General features: G+C 43.9%; 1 protein-coding gene across 1 annotated transcript in view; it reads left to right on the top strand.

Moving 5' to 3' along the window:
• The window catches only part of CDS2 (CDP-diacylglycerol synthase 2), a 45198-nt gene that overhangs the window by 3602 nt on the left and 17665 nt on the right, over positions 1 to 23931 (top strand). The gene's annotated exons all lie outside the window — the stretch shown is intronic.

Genomic DNA, 23931 nt, shown 5'->3' with positions numbered 1-23931 from the left:
CAGAGCTTGGCCTTCTATGACCCACCTTTTCAGTTCATTTTCTTACTGAATTTTTCAGTGCTCAGAATCACAGTCAAACTTCAGCTGTAGAAGGAATATTGCTACATGCAATTGTCTTTCCCTAATAGCTTTTTCAGACCTCCCTCATGGCTCAGCTGGTAAAGAATCTGCCTGCAATGTGGGAGACCTGGGTTCAATCCCTGGGTTGGGAATATCTCCTGGAGAAGGGAAAGGCTACCCATTCCAGTATTCTGGCCTGGAGAATTTCATGGACTGTATAGTCCATGGGGTTGCAAAGAGTCGGACATGACTGAAAGACTTTCATAGCATATTTTAGAATAGTGGTAAATAATTAAACATAGTTTTCTGTTAGACTTTAAAAGTAAACTACTGAAATAATAAAATCTTATTTTCAGAGCTCTGACTACTTCAGATGCAGGAGACATGCTTTATTCTTTCAATCGTTTTTTTTTTTTACATTGAGAAATAATTTAGGTTTTGAATAATCAGTAAACCTTAACTATGGCTCCCAGACTTAAATAGAAAGAGAAGATGAAAGATTAGTTTGTCATATGACTCAGTATTTTTAGTTGCTGATCAAACAGTATAATTTTATTTTAAAAACTCAGTTATTTTCCAACTTACGGCTACTTAAAATTAGTTTTTTTCAAGAAAACATTTTGTTTAAAATGTTTTGTGTAAATTTATGTGCTATTTCATTAGCCTTTAACATTTTAAAAAATATTAAATTGCTCTTATCAGATGTTAGAACTAGAAGGGATTTTAGAGCTAGTTATTTTATAGCAGAGTAGCCCAGAGAGCTTGTTACTTGCTCAATGTCACACAGCTGGTTAGATGCAGAGTTGTTAATAGTATGAAGGTTTTCTGATTCCTTTTTACTCATTATGTTGCATAATGTTGCCTTTTAGGATACAGACTTATTTACAGACTTTAAAAGTTTCTGAGTTGGTTGACTTTGATTTAAAAAAAAAGCCCCAATATCTATTTTTTCACAAAAATAGCAAAATCTTCAAAATGCCAAATATAAATATATATATATATAAAAACGTGTGTGTGTGTTCCTGAGTGAATGTTGAAACTCTGAGAAAACTTTTTTTTTTGTAGAAAAAGTTGATTAGGTCCTATTTTCCTGGTTATTGGAAAAATGGTGATTTATGTATTTTAAGTTCACCCCTGGGAGCAGCCATTTGGGTATCCTTGAAGAGAACTCCTAGCAAGTTGTCAGCTCCTCACTCTGAGCTTCATGGGAAGCTGCTCAGAATAAATGCTTTCTGGTTGATGGCTCTTAGTATTAGAACTATTTGTCCTGAAACAATGTCATTCAGTATTTATACATTTTCTTTTAGAATGTTCACTGAACCCAAGGTCTGCTGTATACAGTCTTACTAGCTCTGAGAAAGGGCTGGTGTCTGTGCTCATGGGGAAAACGTCCAGGATTTTATATCACTTTTGGCTCCAAATAATCCATTCTTTCTCTACTGATTTCAAGAAATCCTAATTTTGAATGTCTCTGGGAAGCTTTTGAAATGACTCTCCTAATTTCACAGTGCACATAATCACCCTTTAAACTGTTTGAAAAAGGTAGTGCATCATTATTTGTGATTTGTGCACTCTGCTATCTTTTCTAAGATCCACATAGATGGAGTGTATTGAACTTGTTAGTGTTGGAGAGGGCTTGCCAAGTAACTCTCCTGCACACAAGTTTTTTAACGTGCTCCCTGTGCTGTGCCAGTCTCCCCAGCCTTCCTGCCTGGTGCTGGAGGCTGTGGGGGTAATAAAACACAGCTTTTCACTCAGCAGACCGTGTCTGGTTTGGAAAAGAGACTCTTGACTGTTAATTTTGCCAGCCTCTCCTTTGAGGAATACTGATTTGTTCCTGGGGTTGGGTTGAGTTCCTGCCTTCCAAACCTTGCTGCGCAGTAGCTGCCTGGTTGGGGTGGTGGTGTGGCGCCAGCCAGGGCAGACAGGGCCCGCATTAGGCAGTTCACCCTGCCACTGCCTGGTCTTTGTTCTTCTGCTCAAGTTTGCTTCAGCGGTGGGGATGGCATAGGGCCCACTCAGTTGAGTGACCTTTTATTATTTATTTAGAGTGACCTTTTAAGGAAGGTTAAACTTTATGTTATTTTGACTAGACAGTGTGTGCATGTATCAGAACTGAAAGGTGATGGTGTAGCGCTGTGAACATCTCCCGCCTGCCTCCCTGATTCTCCTCCCGGGCAGCAGCCTACGCCTGCCAGGAAGTAGTGCCCATGAGCACCTGCTGCTGTCATGGAAAGACCTGAACTGTCCTTTGAATTTGTTTCTCTTTGGCAGCAGCTCTTTTGTATTAGAGTCACCCCAGGACCAGCCTGGGACTTCTCTGTGAAGACTTGGCTGCATTTTGGAAAGAGCCCTTGTGATTTGAGATTTACTGGCAGCATTTTCTGCTCGTGGGTCTCTGACATTGAGAGGATGTGTGTCGCTGACCTGAATCCCTCAGTGGGCGGCTCTCAAAGCCTTTACCCACAGTCTCTGTCCTGCCAGTCCTGTGAGTTTAGTGATCTGCAGGAAATCCCTAGGTATATGTATACCTCAGGCAGCACAAACTTGCTTTGTCTCAAATCTAATTTTCTCCTTTTAGACATGGACCTTCCTGCTCCTGTCTGCTCTGCTCCAGTTGGGAATCCATTAGTCCCTGTGTCTCTGCTCCCTCATCTAGTCCAGGCCAGATGTTCACATCAGATGATACCTGGATTCCTTATCTATTGCTTTTGCATATTTAAAATAGTTCAGGATGCCTGAACTAGTTGTAAATCCTTCTAATTGAGTTACCGTCCTTCAGGATTTACTCTCAGCCTCTTCTAGTCCTCCTGACCTTTGAACAGCTCTGAAACTATTCTGTGAGTTACAGAAGGGAAGAAAAAAATTATGACCCTCTTTTCAGATCTCTTAAATTTGGTCCTTTATGACCCTGTCTCTTAACCAACCCCCTTCCTGCTTGGGGCCTCTGTGACATGCATCTTGCCTCTTGATATTTCCAACCATAGGAAATATGCTTGTTTTCTGTCACCCCTCTTTCCATCTCTGCCTATTGAAGTCCTGTTTTCTCAAAATCCATTTAAGATCTTCCCTTATCTCAATATGCTCCTTGCTAGTCTCTGGAACTGCATTCATAAGGGTTTGTCTTTGCTTTTCTCCTTTGCCTTTCACTTCTTTTCTTTCTCAAACTAGGCTTCAACAGTATGTGAACCAATAACTTCTGGATGTACTAGCTGCATTTAGAAGATGCAGAGGAAACAGATTAAATTGCCAGCATGGGTTGGATCATAGAAAAAGCTAGAGAATTCCAGAAAAACCTCTACTTCTGCTTCATTGACTCTGCTAAAGCCTTTGACTATGTAGATCACAACAAACTGAAGAATTCTTCAAGAGATGGGAATACCAGACCACCTGACCTGCATCCTGTGAAACCTGTATGGAGGTCAAGAAGCAACAGTTAGAACTGAACATGGAACAACTGACTGGTTCAAAATTGGGAAAGGAGTACTTCAAGGCTCTAGATTATCACCCTGCTTATTTAACTTCTATGCAGAGTACATCATACGAAATGTCAGGCTGGATGAACCACAAGTTGGAATCAAGATGGCTGGGAGAAATATCAGTAACCACATATGTATAGATGACACCACCCTTATGGCAGAAAGCGAAGAGAAATTAAAGAGCCTCTTGATGAAAGTGAAAGAGGAGAGTGAGAAAGCCGGCTTAAAACTCAACTCCAGAAAACTAAGATCATGGCATCTGGTCCCATCACTTCATGACAAGTAGATGGAAAAACAATGGAAACAGTGACAGACTTTATTTCCTTGGGCTCCAAAATCGCTATGGATGGTGACTGCAGCCATGAAATTAAAACACATTCCATGGAAGAAAATCAGTGACAAAGCTAGACAGCATATTAAAAAGCAGGGACATTACTTTGCCGACATGGAGAAGGAAATAGCAGCCCACTCCAGTATTCTTTCCTGGATAATCCCGTGGACAGAGGAGCCTGGAGGGCTATAGTCCATGGGGTTGCAAAGAGTTGGACATGACTGAAGCGACTTAGCATGCATGCATACTTTGCCGACAAACGTTCGAATAGTCAAAGCTATGATTTTTCCAGTAATGTACGGATGTGAGAGCTGGACAGTAAAAAAGGCTGAGCACTGAAGAATTGATGCTGTCAAACTGTGGTGTTGGAGAAGACTCTTGAGAGTCCCTTGGACAGCAAACCAAACCAGTCAGTCCTAAAGGATATCAAACGAGTCAGTCCTAAAGGAAATCAACATTGAATGTTTATTGGAAGGACTGATGCTGAAGATGAAGCTCTAACACTTTCGCCACCTGTTGCAAAGTGCTAACTCATTGGAAAAGACTGCTGCTGGGAAAGATTGAGGGCAGGAGGCAAAGGGGATGACAGAGAATGAGATGGTTGGATGGCATCACTGACTCAATGAGTTTGAGCAAACTCCAGGAGATGGTGAAGGACAGGGAAGCCAGGCATGCTGCAGTCCATGGGGTCACAAAGAGTTGAACATGACTAAGTGACTGAACAACAACATCTCAATACTTCATCAGGCATGTACGTATTATAGAAATCACAGGAATGTATGCAAATGAGGATGAAATCCACCTGTAATCTCATCGTTCAGGAAAGCAACCATTGTTCAAATGCCTTTTCCTCCTGTGCATATTGCTACACGTGCCTGTAATGCTACCACTCATGGTCTGGTAGCTTGCCTTTTTATTTTTTAATTCAAATGTAGTTGAGTTGGGAAGATCCCCTGAAGGAGGGTGTGGCAACCTACTCCAGTGTTCTTGCCTGGAGAATTCTATGTACAGGAACTTGGCTGTCTCTTGCAGTCCATAGGGTCGCACAGAGTCAGACACAGCTGAAGCGACTTACCATGCACGTAGTTCATTTATAATGCTATGTCCATTTTAGGTGTACAGGAGTGATTCAGTTTATATATATATATGTGTATATAAAATCTACTTTTACTCTTTTCCATTATAGGTTATTACAACATATGTCATACAGTTACTGTGCTGAATCAGTCCAGTTCAGTTGCTCAGTTGTGTCTGACTCTTTGCGACCCTGTGAACCGCAGCATGCCAGGCCTCCCTGTCCAACACCAACTCCCGGAGCCTACCCAAACTCATGTCCGTTGAGTTGGTGATGCCATCCGACCATCTCATCCTCTGTCATCCCCTTCTCTTCCTGCTCTCAATCTTTCCCAGCATCAGGGTCTTTTCAAATGAGTCATTTCTTCGCATCAGGTGGCCAAAGTATTGGAGTTTCAGCTTCAACATCAGTCCTTCCAATGAATATTCAGGACTGATTTCCTTTAGGATGGATTGGTTGGATCTCCTTGCAGTCCAAGGGACTCTCAAGAGTCTTATCCATCACCACAGTTCAAAAGCATCAATTCTTCAGTGCTCAGCTTTCTTTATAGTCCAACTCTCACATCTATACATGACCACAGGAAAAACCATAGCCTTGACTAGATGGAACTTTGTTGGCAAAGTAATGTCTCTGCTTTTTAATATGATTTCTAGGGTGGTCATAACTTTTCTTCCAAGGAGTAAGCATCTTTTAATTTCATGGCTGCAGTCACCATCTGTAGTGATTTTGGAGTCCCCCAAAATAAAGTCTGACGCTATTTCCATTGTTTCCCCATCTATCTGCCACGAAGTGATGGGACCAGATGCTGTGATCCTAGTTTTCTGAATGTTGAGCTTTAAGCCAACTTTTTCACTCTCCTCTTTCACTTTCATCAAGAGGCTCTTTAGTTCTTCACTTTCTGCCATAAGGGTGGTGTCATCTACATATCTGAGGTTATTGATGTTTCTCCCAACAATCTTGATTCCAGCTTGTGCTTCATCCAGCCTAGTATTTCTCATGATGTACTCTGCATATAAGTTAAATAAGCAGGGTGACAATATACAGCCTTGACGTACTCCTTTTCCTATTTGGAACCAGTCTGTTGTTTCATATCAAGTTCTAACTGTTGCTTCCTGACCTTCATACAGATTTCTCAAGAGGCAGTTCAGATGGTCTGGTATTCTTATCTCTAAGAATTTTCCACAGTTTGTGGTGATCCACACAGTTAAAGGCTTTGGCATAGTCAATAAAGCAGAAATAGATGTTTTTCTGGAACTCTCTTGCTTTTTCTATGATCCAGCAGATGTTGGCAATTTGATCTCTGGTTCCTCTGCCTTTTCTAAAAGCAGCTTGAACATCTGGAAGTTCATGGTTCATGAACTGTTGAAGACTGGCTTGGAGAATTTTGAGCATTAATTTGCTAGTGTGTGAAATGAGTGCAATTATGTGGTAGTTGGAGCATTCTTTGGCATTGCCTTTTGGGATTGGAATGAAAACTGACCTTTTCCAGTCCTGAGGAAGGCTTTCTTATCTCTTCTTGCTATTCTTTGGAACTCTGCATTCAAATGGGTATATCTTTCCTTTTCTCCTTTGCTTTTTGCTTCTCTTCTTTTCTCAGCTATTTGTAAGGCCTCCTCAGACAGCCATTTTGCTTTTTTGTATTTCTTTTTCTTGGGGATGGTCTTAATCCCTGTCTCCTCTACAGTGTCACGAACCTCTGTCTGTAGTTCATCAGGCAGTCTGTCTATCAGATCTAGTCCCTTGAATCTATTTCTTACTTCCACTGTATAATCGTAAGGGATTTGATTTAGGTCATAGCTGAGTGGTCTAGTGGTTTTCCCTGTTTTCATCAATTCCAGTCTGAATTTGGCAATAAGGAGTTCATGATCTGAGCCACAGTCAGCTCCTGGTCTTGTTTTTGCTGACTGTATAGAGCTTCTCCATCTTTGGTTGCAAATGATATAATCAGTCTCGTTTCAGTGTTGACCATCTGGTGATGTCCATGTGTAGAGTCATCTCTTGTGTTGTTGGAAGAGGGTGTTTGATATGACCAGTACGTTCTCTTGGCAAAACTCTATTAGCCTGTGCCCTGCTTCATTCCGTATTCCAAGGCCAAATTTGCCTGTTACTCCTGGTGTTTTCTTGACTTCCTACTTGTGCATTCCAGTCCCCTATAATGAAAGGACATCTTTTTTGGATGTTCGTTCTAAAAGATCTTGTAGGTCTTCATAGAACTGTTCAACTTCAGTTTCTTCAGCGTTACTGGTTGGGGCATAGACTTGGGTTACTGTGATATTGAATGGTTTGCCTTGGAAATGAACAGTGTCGTTTTTGAGATTGCATCCAAATACTGCATCCTTGCTACTCCATTTCTTCTAAGGGATTCTTGCCCACAGTAGTAGATATGATGGTCATCTGAGTTAAATTCACCCATTCCAATCCATTATAGTTTGCTGTTTCCTAAAATGTTGACATTCACTCTTGCCGTCTCCTGTTTGACCACTTCCAATTTGCCTTGATTCATGGACATAACATTCCAGGTTCCTATGCAGTATTGCTCTTTACAGCATTGGACTTTACTTCTAGCACCAGTCGCATCCACAACTGGGTATTGTTTTTGCTTTGGCTCCCTCTCTTCATTCTGTCTGGAGTTATTTTTCCACTGTTCTCCAGTAGCATATTGGGCACCTACCGACCTGGGGAGTTCATCTTTCAGTGTCCTATATTTTTGCCTTTTCATACTGTTCATGGGGTTCTCAAGGCAAGAATACTGAAGTGGTTTGCCATTCCCTTCTCCAGTGGACCACATTAACCTGAGCATAAAAGCACAGGGTCTGTATTTTGGGGAAGACAGCCTCTCTTCATTCATTAGCTCCTGAGGTCTGCACAGGTGGAAGAGCAGTGGAGATTCAAGGTGTTACAAACAAGACAACAGATCCCAAATGGAGTCACTTATTCTAAGCTCCACATCACCAAACCAAGACTTACTCTTCCAGAAACTGAACCTTGGAGCACTCACTCAGGAATTACCTAATCAGCACTATTTAGGGTAATCTGCCTGACTGACTCCTGCCATTTCCTGAAGGAAAGTAATATTTCAATAACCAATCTACTTTTTTTTTTTTTTTTTGGCGTGTAGCATGCAGGGTCTTAGTTCTGGAACAGGGATTGAACCTGTGCCTCCTACAGTAGAAGCGCAGAGTCCTAACTGCTGGACTGCCAGGGCAATCTCCCAGTCTAGTTTTTTGCTAGTATAATTTCCTTGTTCCCACTCCTTTCTGCGTATCAAAGTCTTTCATTTTGTGCAACTCCTGGAAACTCATTTCTTTCTGCTAGGTTAGATGTTGCTTGATCATGATTGAAACCCCAAAAGATCTTTGAAGTATAATTTAGTTTTGTTTTTTTTTTTTTAATAAGGGAAATGTAGAATAATTATCAGGTTAAGCTTCTGTGTTGTGAGGTGTGTAATCATTTTTGGGTAGATTTGCTTTTAAATGACTTTAAAAGAAAGCTATTTTTTTAAATTGATGAAATGGGTATATTTTGTTATCTAGAAATTTCACTGTGGACTAGCAGATTTTTCCTTAATACTAGGTAACAGAAATGTTAGTTTTTTCTGTTCATCAACCTCAATTCTCAGCTGAGATGGAGTTGGGTAGAGGTGACAGCCAGACTGTTAAGTGTGAAGACTGAGTGGCCAACACTATTGCCTGGGTTGTTAAGGTGGTGAGTAATTTCTTTTTTGGTTGATTCATCTGTCTGTCTGTGCTTAGAGCAGAAACTAGCTTGGAGAGTTCAATTTCTGGAAGCCCAAGCTGCAGGAGGCAGGTTATTTCTTTTTGCAAGAATACATGGAGGGAAAAACAGTAAGCAGCTGCTTAAAATTGTCTTCTCGGTTCTACTACAGACCTCCATTCTCTTATTTGATAGCTCATCCTTATGTCATTCTCAAGAATTTCACATTCCTTCCACATAGAATCTGCAAATCTACGTAAATACGATGAGATGGGGATATTTCGTGCAAAGTGGTTGGCTATTGCAGTGTGATATTTTTGCCTGTCATTTTAACCTATAGAAGTGGATAATTTCTTAGTCATTCCTTAAACTGTCTTTTTTCTTCCCTTCGTACCTTTGAACAGAGACATTTATAGAGGACTTCTACCAGGCAGTATTGTAGACCAAGGGGATGTAGCAATAAATAAAGTCCCTTCCACATGGAGTTCATGTTTTAGTGGAGGAGACAGACAAATGTGTAATAATTTCAGGTGGTAATGATTTTACAAAGAAGAATAAAACAGATGTTTCTTAATATGAAGTAGCATTTCAGAGTTTGAGCATTCAAAGTGACCTTCCATTATGCAGTCTGGTTGGCTTAAAGGATAGATGTGTTCTGATTCTGCCTGGAATATTTCCTGTTATTCAAGGGAAATGAGTGGAAATGTACACAGACCTATACATTCTTTGGGGCAGCATTGAACCATTTTGAGTTTAAAAGGTTTCACTTTGCCAGCTTATTCTTTATTCCTTGGCAACACATTAGTTGCTGTCCAGAATACGGCTCATTATCACTTGAGTTTTATTGGTGTCCCTCCCCAAATAATTTTAATCTTTGGGAAGGGCTGAAAATGTAGTCCTTTTTTGTCATTAGTTACAATTGTGTAACTATAGTTCTAGAGTTATCTTTCCTACCCCAATGGTGGTAGCCATTATTCTCGGTTTTGTAGATAAAGGTTGATGAATTTGATTAAAATTTAGTGACTTTAAAAACACTCATTGAGCTTTTACCATATTCTAGGCAAGGAGCACTCAAGGTAAAGAAAGATGAGTAGGGCAGTCCTTACTTTTGATGAGCTTGAAATCTAAATTGGATTATGGAAAGTGCCTCGTAACATAGCTACAAAGTGCAGTGAAGAGTAGGAGGAGGGATGCATAATGTGCTGTGGGGACTTTATTGGAAGAGAAAACCGGTGAGAAGTGTGGGGTGTTAGTTTCCTGTAACTGTTCTAACACATTGCCATAAACCCAGAGGCTTAAAACAGTAGGAAATTATTCTCTCACAGTTTTTGGAGACTGGAAGGCTGAAATCAAGGTATTGGCAGGACCATACCATTCAGAGGACCATTCCTTTCAGAGGCTCCAGGGGAGAATCCATTCTAGGCCCCTTCTCAGCGTCTGGGGGACTCCTGGCACCTCTTGGCCTGTGGCCACATTTCTCCAGGGGAGAATCCATTCTAGGCCCCTTCCCAGCATCTGGGGGACTCCTGGCACCTCTTGGCCTGTGCCCACATTTCTCCAGGGGAGAATCCATTCTAGGCCCCTTCCCAGTGTCTGGGGGACTCCTGGCACCTCTCGGCTTGTGGCCACACTTCTCCAGCGGAGAATCCACTCTAGGCCCCTTCCCAGCTTCTGGGGGACTCCTGGCACCTCTTGGCCTGTGGCCACATTTCTCCAGGGGAGAATCCATTCTAGGCCCCTTCCCAGCATCTGGGGGACTCCTGGCACCTCTTGGCTTTGGCCACATTTCTCCAGGGGAGAATCCATTCTAGGCCCCTTCCCAGCATCTGGGGGACTCCTGGCATCTCTTGGCCTGTGGCCACATTTCTCCAGGGGAGAATCCATTCTAGGCCCCTTCCCAGCCTGTGGCCACGTTTCTCTCTCTAGCCTGTCTTCACGTTGTCTTCTCTTTTGTTTCTGCATCATGTCTCCCTCTGTTTTTCTCTTATTTTTTTAAAAAATGTTTATTTTGGCTGTGCTGGGTCTTATTTGCAGCATGTGGGATCTAAGGAGCTGAACCCAGGCCCCCTGCATTGGGAACTTGAGTCTTAGCCACTGGACCTCCAGGGAAGTCCCTGCCTTTCTTTTATAGGTACGTGTGATTTCACTTAGGGCCTAACTGGATAATCAGGATAAACACCTTCTTTCAAGATCCTTAACACATCTTTTGCCATATAAGGTAATATTTACTCTTTTGCAATGTAATATTCACAGATTTCTAGGAAGTCAGTTTATTTTGAGGAGGTGTGTTTTTTTTTTTTTCCTGTTTACTGTAGATGGAAATCAGAGACGACATTCCTTAAGGAATCTTAGTGCTCCTGAATTGGGACTTGATGAATGAGCAGGAAGGGAAAATAGCTGGGAGCAAAGTAGGAGAAGAGAGCGAGGGGTGAGGTCATCGGGGTCAATGAGTAGCTATGCTTGGTTGGGGCATGAGGTTTGTGCAGGGTGTAGAGGACAGATGTTGGAGGATGTGAAGTGGGAGGCTACTTGTCATTAATAGACTAGGTGAAAATGAGTGAAAGAGGGGTGTAACCAGAGCTGTGCTTTATAAAGATTGATCTGGGAGTGCTTTATGAAGATTAATCTTTCCCAGAAGATTAATCTGGGGAATGTGTTTGAAAAGGGAGAAATTAGTGGAGAAATCAATTCGGAGGCCAGTATAGTAGAGAAGTGTTGACATGCAGACATTAGCAAGTATAGCAGGGGTGAGAATGGAATAAGGAGAGACCCTGGGATGTTAGTATCATACAGTTTGAGTACTGATGCGGGGAATTTGGAGATGGTAATGAGGTCAGTGTTCCCTATGGAGCACACCTCCAGTAGACTGGGTTCTTGTTGGAAAACAGAAGAGCTAGTGTGGGTGGTAAAGGAGTTGTTCATTTTGGACATACTGAGTTTTGAAATGCTGGTTGGACGTGGAGGTATCTTGTTGGCAGGTTGAAATGTAGAGCTGTAGCTAGGGAGAGAGGGTGTAACTAGTGCTATGGAAGGTAGGTCCATAGAAGAGAGACTAGTGGTTAAACTCTTGTGTTAACTGCTAATTTTGCATTCGTATACTTAGCTCATCTTTCTAGCACATTGATTTTTTTATTTTTAATAGTTAATTATTTTTGTTTTGCAGTTCCCGGGCACTGTGGTGCCAGTGCAGTTTTTCTGTAGTTGTGTCAGGCAGGAGCTACTCTCTGGTTGTGGTGCCTGGGCTTCTTGTTGCAGTGGTGCCTCTTGCTGCAAAGCATGGGCTCTAGAGCACTCGGGCTCAGCAGCTGTGGCGCGTGGGCTTTAGTTGCCTCATGGCACATGGGATCTTTCTGGACCAGGGATCAATTGATTCTTGTGTCCCCTGCATTGGCCAGCGGATTCTTAACCACTGGACTACCAGGGAAGTCCCACATTGATATTTTTAAGTGTTTATCTGTCTTTCTGAGCTTTTATCAGTCTACCATCAGTGGTTTTATTTAAGTCATTAATGACAGAGGTGACTAGGAAGCAAAACAGAAATTGGGTGTTCAATGTGATTACAGCTATTATCCCCCCAAAATACATGCATTTATAGAAAAAAGACTAGTGTGAAATATATCACAGCATTTTGATAATCTGGGCATTCTAAAGGTTACCTTTAAGGAATATATATTACTTCAGGAAAAATGTTTTATTAAGAGTTGAAGTGGTACATATCCCTAGTGCCTGCAAAGTTGATATTGATAATAAATTTGAGGCATTAGTAAGTGCTATAAAGAAAAGAAAGCATTCTGGGTCTTCTTGGCAGTCCAGTGGTTAAAACTCTGTGCTTCCACTGCAGGGGGTACAGGTGTTTGATCCCTGTTCCAGAAACTAGGATGCTGTATGCCATGTGACCAAAATAAAAAAAAAATATATTTTTAAAGCATTCTAAGGAGATAGAGAATGATGGAGATGGAGGTGGGCCATTTTTAAAGTAGGGTGGTCAGGGAAGCCCTCTTTGGGGAGATTAAATGAAGATTGAGTAAGGTGGGCTGATTAAGCAATGAGAACATTCCAGAGTTAATGTGAAGCCTCTGAGTCAGGAATTAGTTCAGTGTATAGAGGTACAGCAGAAAGGCTGTGAGTTTGTCCTCCCTGGAAATCACTGGTATAGGAAAGAGATATGAGAGGAAGGCTGGGAAGTTAAGCTAAGGTAGTGAGAGGTCATTAAAGGGTTTTAATGGGGGAGTTGAATGCACTGATATATATTAGGAATACCGTTGGTTATTTGTGAAGAGAATGGATGGTGAAAGGAGCAATTAGGAGACCATTGCAGGTGAGAGATGATGGGGGCTGGGATGAGCCTGCGAGCGTGCATGTGTGTGTGCTCAGTTGTGTCCAGCTCTTTGCGACCCTATGGACTGTAGCTCACCAGGCTCCTCTGTCCATGGGATTTCCCAGGCAAGAATATTGGAGTTGGTTACCATTTCATCCTCCAGGGGATCTTCCCAAGCCAGGAATCGAACCCACGTCTCCTGCTTTGGCAGGCAGCTTCTTTACCACTGCACCACCTGGGAAGCCTGCTATGAGCCTAGTGACTGTGAAGATAAAAGGATAGATTTAAGATATATTTTTGGGCATAGAACCGACAAAACTTGAGTTGTTTTTTGACTATGAATCATTTGCAGTTTGATTTACTGCAAATCAAAGTAAATTTACTGCAAATTCATTTTGTATGAATGAATGAATTCATGCAGTTCATTGGCTTTAAAACCATCCTCTGTCCTCACACTGCTGCGCCTTTCAGGTGTTGGCATCATCTGAAGACTCCCATGAAGATGCAGGCCAGTGCCTTAGCATCTGGGGCTCTCTGCCTCTCTACCTATTCCCTTTTTCCTCAGGCTTGTGGGGGAAATGGAGCTCAAGTGTCTTGTCCCACAGTCATATAATTTGATTCTAGAATTTCTAATTTGATTGTACCATCTTAGGCCAAGTGCTTACTCCAGAACAGTTATGCCCCCCTGCCCCTGCTCCCGCCACACACACACATTGAGTTATACTGGGGTTAAAATGCCTGTTCATGAACTTGTTATTGTGGCAAAGCGTATGGGATTAAAATAATTATTTTGCACAGGCTACTACACAACATGCAAGGGGAGGGGAGTGGATTTTAGAAGGGAGTCAGCTGCATGTCCAGTAACTGGGGAAAGATGAGAGAGGCATTAAGCAAATTAATGCGCCACAACTAGGGAGTCTGTGCACCACAATGAAAGATCCTACATGACACAATTAAGACCCAACAGACAAATAGATAAATATATTTTTTTTAAAAAGGAAATGTGTGTTTTTCACACCCCTTGTGGCTCAGCTGGTAAAGAATGTGCCTATAGTGTGGGAGACCTGGGTTCAATCCCTGGGTTGGGAAGATCCCCTGGAGAAGGGAAAGGCTACCCACTCCAGTATTCTGGCCTGGAGAATTCCATGGACTCTATCGTCCATGGGGTCGCAAAGAGTCGAACACAACTGAGCGACTTTGACTTTCTGTACAATGGGTACAAAGAAACTGACTAAACTATTCTTTTTTGTGTTTGAAAAGTTCCGTTAATACAAAGTTTTTTGTTTTTTGTTTTGTTTTTTTTTTTTTTTTAAAAAAGAGTGTCTGGTCAGCTGAACTGCAAGTGACTTTCAGATACCCCAAACCCCAGCAGAGAAAAACCATTGTGGCCTCAGTGTGATGTCCCAGGCTCTGAGCACAAAAATGAATTTAAAATTTCTTAACATGAAGTAAACAAAACAGCCTCGAAGACACAAAACCAAATGAACATTCCAGTCTTCATCTTATGGTACCTCTTGGCAATATTAGGTCTAGTTGAACACATCCTTCCTGAAACATTGTTCTCTTGGCTTGCATAATATATACTTTACAGGTTCTCATTCTACCTGACTGACTGCTCTTAGTTCCTGTGTTATCTTCCCTCTACCTGTCCTCTAAATGTTGGATTGGCTTTAGGCTCAATTCTGGACCCACAACATTCATTCCCTTAAGTATTACCATCCAGCACCTTGGCTTTAATTAGCAATTCCATGCCAGTGACTCTGATGATTATATCACCAACCCCAACCTCTCCTCCAGCTCCAGACTCAACTGCTATATTTCCAACTACTTACTGACATCTCCACCAGAAAGTTCTTGCAGACATCTCAAACATATCTAAACAGAACTACTGACATTGCCCACAAAACTCTCGACCCTCAAGTGCCGAGCCAGCCAGTTGATGGCACCACAGTCTGTATCCAGCATAAGCCTGAAACCTGGGTGCTTTGTGTGCTCAGGCGCTTCAGTCGTGTCCAGCTCACTGCAACCCTATGGACCATAGCCTACCAGGCTCCTCTGCCCAGGAGATTTTCCAGGCAAGAATACTGGAGTGGGTTGTCATCCCTCCTCCAGGGGATCTTCCCGACCCAGGCATCTCTTATATCTCCTGCATTGGCAGGCAGGTTCTTTACCACTAGCACCACCCAGGAAACCCAGCTCATCCTGGTTCCATTTTCTTCCTAAGGTCCGACTCTTTGTGACCTCATGGACTATACAGTCCATGGAATTCTCCAGGCCAGAATACTGGAGTGGATAGCCTTTCCCTTCTCCAGGGGATCTTCCCAACCCAGGGATCGAACCCTGCATTGTGGGCGGATTTTTTACCAGCAAGCCACAAGGGAAGCCCTCCTAAGGTCTAGGGGAGTGGAGTACATTTGAGCCCAGTTTTGAGATTGCAAATATATTTCTCATCTTTTTAACTCTTTTTATTTCTTACTTAACTCTTATTATTTTTTATTAACTTATTTCCCTTCTTATTAATTCTTGGTAATATTTGATAAACTTTCTTCTTTGCATGAGCCTTGTTCTAATAATGAAGAAACTTAAAATTACTTTCTCCCCCAGTAAGGATGGACTCATTTTTTTTTCTTAAATACTAATAGAGATGCCTGACTAGGTAATTGATGATAAGAGGACCTATTGGATTCCAGCAGGGCTTCTGATTTTTGGTGTCTGCCTCTGGAGGACAGGGGAAAACAAGTGGTATCGTTAGAACAGAACTGTGGGCAGAGCCTCCCAAGAAACAGGTGATTTTTCAAGCTCTGGGAGTCTCTGTCCTGAATTAAATAATGTCTTCTGATGATGACTGGCACTAGATTAGAGTTGTATGCTTGTTCTTTTAGTAGACAGATGTGTTTACTCCAGAGGGAGGCTTTAATGGGGAAGGTGAAGAAAGGATAATACCTGTTTGTTCTGTGGCGTCCAAACTCTTGGTTTAATGTACGGGAATAGCAGTTTTGAGGAGGTTGGGACCTAAACCAACAGTGTCCATCTGGATTAGAAAGCCTTGTATTCAGGCAGGCTGCTTCTTACTTTTCTGACCTCTTTCTCAGACATACCTGTGTTTTTTTTTTGGTCAGTAGTTTACCAAGATAGAATTGCCCTTATTTCTCATGTAATAAGCAGTTCAGGATCTGTACAACTTTGTTCTTATTACATAGTTGTCCTCTATAGGTAGTTTTTCCTGATGATCTCCACCTTTTATCTTGTTGCTTAGACATTGGTAATAGATGGTTTTCACCTCATAGGCCAAGATGGTTGCTGAAGCTCCAACCAGCCTTTCCACAATTCAATCGGCATGGAGGAAAAAAGGTATAATTGCTCACAACACTTCTGCTCATATCTCATTGACCAGAATTGGAAAATGTACTCTTGGTTCTAAGCCCAGCTAAAAATCAGGGCTTCTGTTCTAAGAAAGAAGAGGAGCTCAACAGTGGGACCATGGACTATAACCCTATAATGCCTCATATGGTACTTTTAAGAGTGTGGACGATGTTGAATTGCTACATGTTGCCCAGCTCTGCAAATCTAGTAAACCCAGGATCCTCTCTGAATGATTGACTGTGGCTACTTAGGCACATGTGATGAGACTTCTCTGTACCCACCAGTATGTCAGATGTTGGGAGGAAGTCAGCATATGCCCCTTTTCCCCACCGAGATTGTGTCTGCAGGAGGAGACCATACAGTGTGGAGTGCGTTCTTGAGGGACAGCAGGGGCCACTGGGACACAGGCCAGCTGGGGGAGGTTTGGAGATCTGTTAGCTGAGATCTGAAGTAAATTATAATTGGCCAGAGGAGAGATGAGTTTCTAAAGAGGGCAGTCTGCATAGACTGTTCTAGGAAGGAACAGAAGGAGCAAAGAGCCTAAGGTAAGAAAGTACAGCCTGTTCTAGGAACTGACTGTAGGTCAGAAAGGCTGAGAGACAGTAGGCTGGAAGGGTAGACAAGACTCTGATCCCAAAGGGGCTTGTAGATCATTTAAAATGTTGAGATCTAGCCTTTAGATAGCAAGAGGAAGAAGAATCACCTCTGTTTAGCCTAGGGAGCTCCAGGAGGAGTACTGGACAAGGAGTGATGCGGTCAGGTTTTCTTTCCAGAAAGACCTTTCTGGTGCAATGTGGAGTCTAGAGTGGAGGTAAGAATAGACTCAGGGCTGGAGATAAGGTGGCCAGTTGGGCTGTTGCAGTTACCTGGAGGGGACAGTGTTGGCTTAGGAGTTCCAGAGGCAGTGGAAAACGGGTTCAGTTCAGTTGCTCAGTCGTGTCTGACTCTTTGCAACCCCATGGACTGTAGCACACCAGGCCTCCCTGTCCATCACCAACTCCCAGAGTTGACTCAAACTCATATCCATTGAGTCAGTGATGCCATCCAGCCATCTCATCCTCTGTTATCCCCTTCTTCTCCTGCCTTCAGTCTTTCCCAGCATTAAGGTATTTTCAAGTGAATCAGTTCTTTGCATCACGTGGCCAGAGTATTGGAGTTTTAGCTTCAGCATCAGTCCTTCCAGTGAATATTCAGGACTGATTTCCTTTAGGATGGACTGGTTGGATCTCCTTGCAGTCCAAGGGACTCTCAAGAGTCTGTTTCAGAGTTAGTGGTCACAGACTAGGTGATAGGAGCTGGGAGAACTGCACTCTGAAAAGGACACTCAGGGACAGCCTCTAGTGGACTGACAAAGTTTATTATCCAATTGTGTAGTTTTATAATTTCCAGGGAATAGAGCATAAGGCTGACTTGCACTTAGCCATTCCAGATAAACATTAAAGCATTCAAGCATAAAATACAGTTCCCACCACCCAAGCCATAACATAGCTTTGGCGAAACTCTAAAGGGAGTCTTATCATGAAACAACAGTCCTTGCTCTCAGAAACAGATGGTCAGAAGGAACCCTTCAAACGCCTCAAGGCCGGGCGTATAACCCTTCATTATCTGTTCCCAGCCTTGGGCACTCGGTGAACGCTCATAACCCTTTGTTATGCTCGTCTCAGCTTCCAACCTTCGTCATGAGTGGAGCAAATACATTCTCAGTATTTGCTCAAAGCCTTCCAGCTCCTCCACAGGGAGGAAGCACGAAGGGTGATTGGCCACCTTTTCACTATTCAGGGGAAAGGGAATGAATTTGGTTTTGAGCACCTAGAGAGTTTTAGGAATCTGTGGAACATCCAAGGGGGGACATCAAGTATGATTGGATATGTGGGTCTGAAGCTCAAGAGGAGGCTGTTGGAGGCATCAGAGTGAATGGGAGACTGAGTGAATGAGACTCAGGGAGAGTGTGTAGTAGAACAAAAGGAGCCCCCAGCACGGAACCTCTCGGAGCCCCCTCAATTAAAGGGCAAGCTGCAGAAGAGGAAGCTGCCGAGGAGAAACTGGCTAAAGAAGGCCTGGCTAGATAGGCAGGTGGGAAACCAGGAGGATGTGCTGCTTGGAAGCCAAGGGAAGAATATTTCTCGATAATAACATCAAAAGTTGCTGCAAGGCTGTGCTGGCAGCAGAGGACTGGGAATGCCCAGGGGTGAAGGTGGCTTGGTGTGGCTTGAGGAATGAAGGTCAGTCAAGGGGGAAGGTCAGTCAAGGGAAAGGGATGGAGTGTTCAAAACTCTTCCCAAAGGTTCACCTGTGAAGTGGAGAAAAAAGTGCTTTCTTTGGATGAGCCTGCTTAAGTGGTGTAATATGAGGGCCTGGGGTGAGGGGAAGGCTGGAGGACAGAGGGGAGGGAGGGGAGATCAATGGAGCAAGGTGCTGAGGAGGGGGCAGGATGAGGGATGGCAGCATGTGGGCTGCTCCCGTGTGGCTCTCCTGGGAACAGTCATCTTCCCACAGGAACCCTTTCTGGGCCCAAGACTGGCAGTGGTAGGTTCTCTGCAAAGAGCCCTGTGGCTCCTTGGAAATAGTATTGTCTGGAGGTAAAATGGTTCAGAGGCAGTTAGGTTTTAAAAGCCGAACCTTTTGCACGGGCATCTTTCCATGTCCTCTCTCTGGAGCTCTTTGGTGTGGATAGCAGTTACCCATGGAGGTACTTTAAGGGAGCAGTCCATCTGGAGTAATTGAATGCATTTTCTGTGGATCACATTATTGATATGAGGCTTTTGAAGGCAGGGTGTGGATATTTGGGGGATGATTCTAAACTTTCAGAGCCGGGCTCCTCCCCTTTGATCCTTTGTTCAGACAACTGAGTTTGTCAGATGACGTGAGCATTAGAAAAAGCTAGAAATATTTTCTTTGCTGTTCTAAACACCATACACACACACATACACTTTTTTCCCCCTGCAATAGGAACTCAGATGAAAGCTTACTTGGCTTTTTTCAGTGACAGGGACACAGAGGTCTCCTACACTCATTAGGGATAAACCTGTCTCTGGTAATTTCTTTCCTGGAGGTGTGTGTGTAAGTGGGGGAGTTGACTGCCCTGGTATCTGGCCACACGGCTTGGTTAAGAAGATGGCAGGTGGGACTTCCCCTGGGGTCCAGTAGTTAAGTGTAAGAGATGCAGGTTCAACCGCTGGTTGGGGAACTGAGATCTCACATGCTGTGGAGCAACTAAGCTGGTGTGCTGCAGCCCGATCCCCTGTGCACTACAGTGGAGACCCAGCACATCCGAAAAAAACAAAAAAGATGGCTGGCATGATACGTAATAGAAAGATTAGGCTCAGCCTCATGATTTTCCTCCAACACAAGATTTATAATTTCCATCTAAAGTAGTGGGAAAAATAGTTTATGTAAGGTGTGAAGACACTCAGTAAATGAAACTTACAAATTTTAATGCAGCCTAGTATGCTCGAAACTGCTAGGGTTCTCTCCTGGGTTTCCTACCTAGATTATAGCAGTGAAAATGAGTCCCACAGATGCTATACTGGGCCAAGCCAGGTCCCTTCGCAGGCCAGGAAGCCTGACCTTGGGCACAGGGACCTCCCTCGTCCCCTTATTACTGCTCTCTGGCCCTCCTTCATGACATCTCATGCTTCTTTTGAAGAAAGACTTCTGTTCTATCTGAGCCCTGGTTCAGTGGTGTCTGGGCAGTTGTGGGAGGTAGAGGGGACCTGGAAGGCTGGTAGGGGAAGCTTTTTATTCATGAGTTCCTCTAAAAATGTTGACAGGTCTTATCTGAACCCTTGGTACCCAAGGCTTTCCATGTGTCTATCATATCACCTAAGTGTTGCTACCTTAGAGTCTAAGTGAACCAGAAGGAAGGAGGCCTCAGAGGTAACTTTTTTTTCTTCTCCTTTTAAAGCAATGCTCTTGTTTCCTGTTTACACCAGCGCCACAGCCCGCTTGGGAAATGGCTGCAGGACTGTGGGAGGATGGGCGGTGATTGAGATAGAAGCTGAGAGATAGGGTCTGCTCTATTCAGCCTCTGATCTGGGTCCTTGGTTGGAAAGAAAGGGAGGAGGAGGGGATGCCTGGGAGCTGAGGTGATCTTGCAGCAACAAGGCAGCCTTTACCCCTACTGTGTGCTGGGTCCCAGAGCTCCTGAGCTGGATCCTTAGACCCTCAGCTAGCAGAGAGAGGGGATGAGAGTGGGCATTAGTCTGGCTCTGTTACAAGGGTTGCTTCTGAGGCAGGTGCCTGTCAAACCTGGCACATGAGCTGGAAATCTGAGCTGATTCTGTCATATGCTCAATGCAGTCCAGACACCGTGGTCCGTGGTAGGTCAAGAAGAATTAGCTTATTGGTCCAATAAATCTTCAGGTTCATACTGTGTTCCAGGCAGTGCTTAGTGTGGTGGGCATCAAGAATCCCAGGGTCACTGACCCAGCACTGTGTCTGACATGCATGTGATGTTTTTACCATGTTCCCCAGCTGGCACAGCCTCAGTTATATTCATGTTTTGATAGGTTCATCATAAAGCAGGCACAGGAAAGAAAAGATGAACGAGGTAAATAGAAGTAAGTTCTAATGTTTCCTTCCACACCTCACTGAACTGTGCTGTACACATCCCATGTCAGGAAGTATTGGTAGGTACTGCTGCCTATGTTTCAGACTTCCACCTTTATGGGAGCTTTGAGAGGTGGATCATTTTTGAGTTGGGGCACCTGTTAGAATGGAAGACAGGAAAGAGGAAGCAAGGCAGGCAGATGCTGAGTTCACAGAATTGATTAGCACATGGGCCCCAGCAAGACCTGATAAGCACTGTTCTTTCTCCACTCCACCCTCCTTGGGAAGGATGCCCAGGTTGCCTGGGATGGGTGTTTAAGGTTCTTGGGCCCCTGTCCTGTGTGCCATGGTTAGCCTACTGGAGAATGGGGGTAGGATGGAATTCAGCAGGTCCCTATTGCTCTTCAGTCCCTTTATAGTTTTAATAGACTTTCACTGGTGTTGCATTTGATCATTCCAGCAACCATGTGATGTAGGGGGCGCTTTCCCCAAGGGGAAGACCAGGGACGGGAGGCCTGTGTTGAGTGTAATGAATACCAGAGCTGGGAATTAACTGGCTGCCTCTGTCTCCTGCAGAACATCTTTCCATCCCCTGGAGGAGCAAACCAGTGAAACGCTTGACATCTCCGATTCTTGGTCCTTACATGTGCCACTTTCTCTTGGGCAAAAGCTTGGGCTCCGGGTTTTTGACTCCTCCTGGGTCCACGACAGAAGCTGCTGCCAGCATTCACCTCCTCACTGAGGCCTAAGAAGCCCAAGTGGAAGGCCCTGCCCCACACAGGGAGTAGCCAGAACAGCTCAGAGTTTCCAGGTTCTCCAAGGTTTCCCTTCCTTCGTCTGCTCTCTTGGCAGCCACAGCTGGAGCCCGAGAGTTGGCTGACTTACCTCACTCTGATCCATATCTTCCCAGGTTGTGCCCTTTCCTCTGGCACAGGGATTTGCCCTTCTGCCTTTTTCGACTCTGTTTCAGCTTATGGGAGAGAGGGTATCTGTGTAGGTGTTTGTCTCCTTCTCCAAGGAGACCTCCAGTTAAGGGCTCTGAGGATGCTCATTCAGTGGCCTGGGCTGAGGCCCAGGACCCTGGCGTTACTTACTAGCTTTTAAAAATGAAGTTGCTCAGTCGTGTCCGACTCTTTGCAACCCCATGGACTGTAACCTACCAGACTCCTCTGTCCATGGGATTTTCCAGGCAAGGGTACTGGAGTGGGTTGCCATTTCCTTCTCTAGGGGATCTTCCCAACTCAGGGATTGAACCTGGGTCTCCTGCATTGTAGATGGACACTTTACCATCTGAGCCACCAGGGAACCCCTTACTTGTTTAAAGGCAGGTGACAACTGGAAAGTTAATCTCTTTCAGGCTTATTTCTTTAGTTTACTTCATTTCTTAGTTGTTCATCCCAGGCCTCCTGAGGTCTTGACAATAACAACAGTCACTGTGTCTTTGTGACGCTTCTCTATGTCCTTTTACTGCTTTCTGCTTCAAGATACCTCTCTTCACTGTGACTCTTCCTAGTAAGGAAGGAGAGGAATCAGATACAGAGTTATTTGGGCTGATGTTTGTAAAAGGTCTGCAAGGTCCAGAGACTTAGTACCAAGCCAGAGCTCCCTGCCCCTCCCCTGCAGGGGCTCTGCCCGGGTTTCTTCCTGCCCTTCCTAGCTTGGGGAATGAGCAGCCTTTGTGAGTTTCCTTGACAACAAGATGGATAAGTTAAAAATAGCTGGTGCTAGAGCTTCTGTGTGTGTGTGTGTGTGTGTGTGCGCACATGCATGGGCGTGCGCTCACAAGCATATGCGCCTACATACATACCCTTCCGCCTGCTGTTGTCATCTCAGTACCTGTGGCTTCTGCATTCTCCTGGAGAACATCTGTGGGAGGCCTTGGTGGGGCCCTGGGACTTGCATTTTGCAATCCCTTGGTTTAGGGGTCAGATCTAGATAATCCCACAGCATCGTTACCTCATATCCGTGATGGTTGCTGGTGGAAAAAGGATGATAATGTTAGCCTACAGCATGGAAATCTGTTCTGAATGCCTCCGTCTTCACTAAGTGTGATTGGAGAGAGAGAATCCCAGTTACACTTACGGGCATTGCTGCATTTCAGAACCTTGTGGGGCAGTGGGATAGGACACAGCTCTGGGTGTGCGTCTGGTTATATCTTTCTGGAGAACCCTTACACAGATAAGGAGGATCCTTTCTGCTGTCCTTTTATTAGGTAAGGAAGTGGAGTACAGCACTTGGGTGACTTGTCCACTGGCTCAGCCTGGTGGAGGAAGGAGCATTGACCACATCAGCGGCAGCTGTGGCTCTTTCCCTCAGGTGCTACTGATGAGAACACCTCCATAAGGTTGTTTTGTTTTTTTTGTTTTGTTTTAATTGAAGTATAGTTGATTTACAGTGTTACGTTAATTTCTGCTGTACAGCAGAGTGACTCCCTAAGTTCTTTACCAAAGCCCCCTGTTTCTGAATCAGCAATCCTGTAGTAGTTAAGCCTTCTGTTTTGTGGTGTTATCTCAGTTGTAAGTTAATTTAGAAACAGCTGTCTCTATGAGAGGGGGGCTGCTTTACCATAGCTGGGAAAAATTCCTCTCTTTCTCCACCATCTTCCGTGTATTTGTCAGCATCTGTGTGTCCGGCATGAGCCTATCTTGTCTTTAGGGGCCTTGTGGTCAGTTGGGGCAGCAGACAATTACAAAATCTCCCACCAACTCCCCATTGTGGCCAGTGCTGAGCGAGAGGGAAAAGGTCTGATTGTAGGTGAGAGAATGTAGGTGAGAGAAGGACTGAGGTGGGTTGTTAGGGTTTAGAGGAGACTGGGGGAACATGTTAGTGATACAAAGTACTTAAATTTGGAACATATTAAAAAAACTCCTACACATAAAAAAAGCAAGGAAGCCCAGTAGAAAACTGACCAGTGACTTGACAGGCACTTCACAAAAGAAGACATCAAAATGGCCAAGAAATGTGTGATATGGTGCTCAATTTCATACATTTATTAGTCATTGCTGCTGCTGCTGCTGCTGCTAAGTCACTAAGGAAATTCAAA

Source organism: Oryx dammah, unplaced genomic scaffold (assembly GCF_014754425.2).
Source record: "Oryx dammah isolate SB20612 unplaced genomic scaffold, SCBI_Odam_1.1 HiC_scaffold_10, whole genome shotgun sequence".
NCBI lineage: Eukaryota > Metazoa > Chordata > Mammalia > Artiodactyla > Bovidae > Oryx > Oryx dammah.
The sequence above is the reverse complement of the archived record's forward strand: the minus strand, read 5'-3'. Positions and strand labels throughout refer to the sequence as shown.